Source organism: Zalophus californianus, chromosome 16 (genome assembly GCF_009762305.2).
Source record: "Zalophus californianus isolate mZalCal1 chromosome 16, mZalCal1.pri.v2, whole genome shotgun sequence".
Lineage (NCBI taxonomy): Eukaryota > Metazoa > Chordata > Mammalia > Carnivora > Otariidae > Zalophus > Zalophus californianus.
The window spans coordinates 61,676,423-61,682,845 of record NC_045610.1 but is presented as its reverse complement, the minus strand read 5'-3'; positions in this window follow the sequence as shown (position 1 = coordinate 61,682,845).

Sequence of the window (6,423 nt, the reverse complement as noted above, 5' to 3'; positions counted from 1 at the left end):
ACAAGGGAAGCACTTGGAAGGTCATGTGGTCCAGCCCCAATACCAGCCACTGCGAGGTCTTCACTGGCTCAGAGACAAGGCTCCTGCCCTGTCCCTTCCTTGCTATGGCCTTATCCACTTCTGCCTCTCACGTGGGTCTCAGTGTCTGTGTGTGGCTGGGCACACACACTCTTGGGGCATTTGTGGTCGCTGCGGGGTCAAGCTCTCCCACCACACCCTTCGGCCCATCACGCCCCCACAGGCAGTTCTGTGGGAGACAGCGCCCTGCACCCCAAGCTGTCCCCAGCCCCGCCTCTTGGGCATGTCGGCCTGCAGGGGTTCCCTCGCCGCCTCATCTCCACAAGGATAGGCCTTTCATGCTCGCTCACTTGTTTACTGTTCTTTCTGTCTGTGGAGCCCTTCACGGTGCCAGTTCAGAGGGCACAGTAAGCCGAGCCGACCCTGGCATGGGGCAGGTGTTTGACCGTTGCTGGTACAACAAACACATGGCTCCCCCTAACTGGGTCTTCCCCTGCCACCGCTGATCCTCACCTATCAGAGGCAGGGTGCCCCAAACTCTGTGGGATCTGCGTTGGGGCACTGGCAGTGGGAGTGCGGGAGTCAGGGCAGAGCCACCTCCCCTTAGTGGCCTGTCTGGGCTGGACCAGGACACAGTGAGGCATCTGTGAACACAGCCCAGAGACACTGCATGCTGGCTTGGAGCCCTGGGGTGCTGGACCCACAGCTTGACAAGTCTCCGAAGGCAAGAAACACCCAAAAGGGGCTCCCCGTTGGACAGGGGTTGATTTCAGGCCAGAGCCAAACATTCAGGTCCTGGGTGTGCCAGCTCCCCCACAGTGGGAAGGCCCCTCACCTGCCTTTGGTGACTGCACACTCGGGGCTGAACACACACACTGGGACCACGTGTTTGCTCTCCTGAGAGGCCTGCCTTCCTAGGCTCCTCTCTGCAACTCAGCACATTTACTTAGCACTCCATCACCTCCTGCAGGCATTTCCTGCACAGCCTTGATCTACCCAGATTCCAGGACCCATCACAGCAGAGTCCACCAGAGAAGACCGTGGGGTCAAAGGTCATCTTTGGGAAGTTTGCAAGGCCAGGAAGGGGAGTCTTTACCTAGGTGTTTTGTTCAGCATCTGTGTGCAGCTCGTGTTTTTCTTGCCCAATTTGATATCTCAGAGAAGAGCAGTTCTGCCCATTAATGTTCACAGCAGCTTTATTTGTGATAGCCAAAATCTGGAATGAGCCCGGATGTCCTTCAACGGGTGAGTGCTTGAACACACTGTGGCACAGTCCCCCTGCGGGACACCACTCAGCAATCCAAAAGGACAAGCTGCGGGTCCAGCAACCTGGGTGGCTCCCCAGGGAAGTGTACTGAGACATGAAAAGCCATTCTCCAGAGGCTACAGGCATATGGTAGAGCTGCATTTATACAGCCTTTTGGAAATGGCAGCATTTTAGACATGGTGGACCAAGGAAGCGTTGCCAGATGTTGGGGCAATGGTTTGTTGGGGGAGGGGGAGGTGAAGCCAATGTGACTATAGGAGGGCAAAGCCAGGGACCCTCAGGGAAACATCAAGGGGGGTACACTGTATCCACATCACTGTCCTGGTGGTGATATTGTCCATGGTTCTGCCAAATGTTATGATCGCTGGAAAGGGGGCAAAGTGTGCAAGGGCTGGCTCCGTATCATTTCTTACGATTCCACATGATTCTATCATGATCTCAACAAAATTTTCAATTAAAAAATGGCATCTGTAGGGGCTCCCGGCTGGCTCAGTCGGAGGAGTGTGCGACTCTGGGTCTCAGGATCATGAGTTCGAGCACGATGTTCAGTGTAGAGGATTACTTAAATAAAAATTTTAAGGGACACCTGGGTGGCTCAGTCGGTTAAGCATCTGCCTTTGGCTCAGGTCATGATCCCAGGGTCCTGGGATGGAGTCCCGCATTGGGCTCCTTGCTCAGCGGGGAGTCTGCTTCTCCTTCTCCCTCTGCTGCTCCCCCTGCTTGTGCTCCCTCTCTCTCCCTCTCTGTCAAATAAACAAAATCTTAAAAAAAAAAAAAAAATGGCAGAGGGAGAGGGGGAAGCAGGCTCCCCACTGAGCAGGGAGCCCAACACGGGACACCATCCCAGGGCCCCGGGATCATAACCTGAGCTGGAGGCAGACATTTAACCGACTGAGCCAACCAGGCGCCATCCCCCCCTTGTTAAAAAAAAAAAACAAAAACAAAACTTAAAAAAAATGACATTTAAAGAAAGCTAAACCCTTAATACAGTAAACCAGCACTTTCCATTCCTTCTCTATACTTTCTTCTAGATGACCACCGTTAGCAGCTTGTCACATTTGCCTTCTCTCCGTGCATTTGTGTCTGCACTTGTATTTATATTTGAAAGTCAGCTGACGATATCCTGGCGCTTCCCGTCCAAATCACCCAGCAGCACCTCCTACGAACCAGGACCTTCTCCTACCTCACCGTAACCTGTCCCTGCACCCAACAAGCATATAGTCATGGATGCAATGATATTATCTAACACACACTTCACTTTAGGCTTGCCCTTGTCCCAAAATGGTCCTTTACAGCTGGCTGTCACATTGCATTTGGTCGACACATCTGTTTGTGCTCCTTTAATCCACAACAGACCCTCCATCTTTTGTTTTGCTTGTTTTAATTTTTCATGACACTCACATTTTGTGAGGAACCCAGACCCATTTTCTGTAGACCATTCCGTAGTCTGGATCTGCCTTCTGGGGCTAAATGTTCAGAGCAGTGAGGCAATGCAGGGGCGACAGCAGATCAGGGGATCCAGGACATCGACTTGTCCTGTTAGTGGGGAGCAAATCTGGACACTTGGTCAAGGTGGGTCTGCCAGATTTCTCCACGGTCAAGGTCCTTCATAGAGTGAATAAGCCATGTGCGGGGCAAATCTTTGAGACTGTAAATACGTTTTTCCAATAGCCATTTACCCAGTGGCTTTAGCATCCGATGATGGTTGTTGTCTGAATCCTTCATTACGTTTATGACTGCAAAGTCATGACTTCCTAATTTTATCATTTCCTTTACACGTAATAGGCTGTTTGGTTTTTTGTTTTGTTTTTTGTTTTTTGTTTTTTGTTTTGTTGAGAAACGCTTTCCCTCCTTTAAAAAAAAAATTCTTGGGATGCCTGGGTGGCTCAGTTGGGCATCTGCCTTCGGCTCAGGTCATGATCTCAGGGTCCTGGGATCGAGCCCCGCGTCGGGGGAAGCCTGCTTCTCCCTCTGCCACTCCCCCTGCTTGTGCTCTTTCTCTCTGACAAATAAATAGAATCTTTTTTTAAAGACTTTATTCATTTATTTGAGAGAGAGAATGAAATAGAGAGAGAGAGCATGAGAGGGGGAAGGGTCCGAGGGAGAAGCAGCCTCCCTGCTGAGCAGGGAGCCCGATGCGGGACTCGATCCCGGGACTCCAGGATCATAACCTGAGCCGAAGGCAGTCGCTTAACCAACTTAGCCACCCAGGCGCCCCATAAATAAAATCTTAAAAAAAAATTCTTAAATGTTAATATGAATTCGTAGATTCTTTTTGATGCTCAAACTGATCCAGATTTGGTCAATGAGACCCCTTCATTCTGGCTCCCTTCTTTTTGGAGGGGGGTGATTTTTATTTTTATATCGTTTCAAATTTAAAAGAAAGTTGCAAAAACAGTACAAGGCGCTCCTGGGTGTCTCTTAGATTCACCAGGTGTAACGTGTCGCCCACCTGCTTTATCATCTTCTTCTCCCCATAGAGACACGTAGATTTTTTCTGAACCATTTGAGAGTAAGCTGGAGACACCTGTGCACGACACTCAGGACTTGTGCCTGCTTCCCAAGAGCAAAGCCATCCTCTTACACAACCACAGAACTACTATACACCCCTTTTCACGTGTTTCCAGTATTCTCTGAGCACTTCTTCACTTCTGCCAGTTACAATGTCCTAGGCTCACCCAGGATGTTCCCTGTCCCAGACCTGAATGTGCCATTTCTCAAGGAAGCCCCAGTCTCCCACAGAGGGGAATGGGATTTAGAAACCAAGGCCTGGAGCTGAGTGCGCTCAGCGCTGTGGAGTGCCTCTGTCCTCCGCGGCCTCGTCAGGGGCACAGCTGACATCCTGAAGGCATCGAATGTCTCTCCCTCCAAACCACGCCTCAGGCTTCTTCCCCTTCCTTCATTCCATATTTATATGTGGTTGAATCATATGAAATTGCCAATATTCAGCCATTTTTGTTCTACCAAAAAAAAAATGCAAATCTACATGGTTCAAGCAAATATTCCTTTCTCCGAAGTGAGAATGCTTGTTTTCAGTCACATCAGTATATTTACTAACATCCTCTGTTCTAAAATGCCCTCCAAATAGCTTTGGAATGACTACAGCAATCTATTAACTACAGACCTACTAAGGAAATTTCAAGATCTCTTTGTAGTTGTTTTTGTCCTCAGAATACAAACCACTAGGGCACCTGGGTGGCTCAGTTGGTTAAGTGTCTGATTCTTGATTTCAGCTCCGGTTGTGGGATCGAGCAGCGTGTGAGGCTCCACACTCTGTGAGGGGTCTGCTTGAAGATTTTCTCCCTCTGCCCCTCCCCCCACTTGCGGTCTCTCTCTCTCTCTCTCTCTCTCTTTCAAATAAATAAATAAATCTTAAAAAAAAAGAAAGAAATACAGAGACACCTGGGTGGCTCAGTCATTAAGCGTCTGCCTTTGGCTAAGGTCATGGTCCCAGGGTCCTGGGATCGAGCCCCACATCGGGCTCCCCGCTCAGCAGGAAGCCTGCTTCTCCCTCTCCCGCTCCCCCTGCTTGTGTTCCCTCTCTCGCTGTGTGTCTCTCTCTCCGTCAAATAAATAAATAAAATCTTTTTAAAAATTAAAAAAAAAAGTCTTCTTTCAGTTCTGGGGTTGGCCTTCCCATGTTTCTTTTTGCAAAGAAGAGCAGGTGTATGTGTCAGAATACTAAGGAGACATAGGCATAACTTCATTCTCTCCTTCCTTCTTGCACAGTGGGTGGCCCAGGATGTACCCTCATCTGTTCTCACTGTGGCCCACATGACCTGCTCCCGGACCTCTACCTCCCTACACTGCTTCCAGAGCGCCAAGGGGATCAGATGCTATATGGGATGTCTCAGCACGTGGGCAGCCTAGGGAGTGGTCCGGGCATGAAGTCCCGGGTCTTGGCTCCCCACTTGTAGAAGGAGCTGCAGTAGCACTCAGCACTCAGGGGCCGGGGGTTCCGTGCTGCTGAGTCACGGAGAACATCAAAGGCAGGGAGGGCCCCACAGTGGCCCCCGCTGGCCCTGAGCCTGGCCAAAAGACCAGCTTGGGGTCCTTGCCCCAGGTTGCACAGAATCTCCTCAGGCTGGCCCTGCCCAACCCGAATGCCGAGGAAGGAGGAGGTCAATGGGGGTTATCTTCCTGGGCATCGCAAATGGGGCTAAGGCTGTATTTTCCAAAGACGTGATGTCCCAAACTGTGGTTCTTAGGACCTCAGGTCATATGTTAGAGGTAAGCTCCTGGCTGGCCTGGGGAGTGAAGCTCCTATTACCTCCAGGAGCAAGTGGCCGGGGGAGGCACAGCCCTGCCCCACGCCGTCCTTACAATTCAGCAAAATGTGTTTAAAACATACGTACGTGTATATGTGTGTTTACATGCATGTATGGATAAGATTATAGCACTTTTAGCTTAACCAGCCTAATCTACTTTCTGACATAGAACTTTCTGGAAGCTACCTGTATTATCGTTAAGGTGGTGACTGCCCCATGCCAAAGAATGAAACCCAGGCAACCTCCCACTGTCCACACACGGCACCGCTCTGGTCCACTTTCTTGTTTTCTCACCTCCTGACATCATGTCCCGGAGGCCCTCCGGCAGCCCGGACTCTCTCAGACCCCTCCCTGCCCCAGGAGACAGCCTGGGGACAGGGCTCAGGGCAGGGAGCTGGGGTTGGCGGCCCCCAGGGAGGACAGACACCCAGGCAGATAAGAGCCTCCGCTCACAGGTGCACAGGCTGGAATGATCATAGCATCGATTTCATGAAACGGGGGGAGTTTCTCAGTTGCCACCGTACTGCCCAGCAGAATAACCTATAGCCCCACCTAAGTGCTTGCTGGGCCCTCAGCGCCCTCCTCAGAGACAGGGAACGGAAGCCTGGGGTGGGGGGGCTGAAGGTGTCTCCTGGCCCCGGCCCAACCCTAGCCTCTAACCAGCCCTGAGCAGCACAGGCGGCGGGGTCTGGGGAGGACAGGGACTGCTGCCTTCTCGGCTCCTTCTGGCCCGGGTCCTCCCTCCCAGGCGGTAGCTAGACAGCTGTTCCCAGGATCTGCTTTGAATTAAACAGTGGTGTGGCCCTTTAAGAGAAGCATCTGCCGCCCCCGCGCCCCACTGCCCCCTTTGATGTCGCTGGCGCTGAGAGG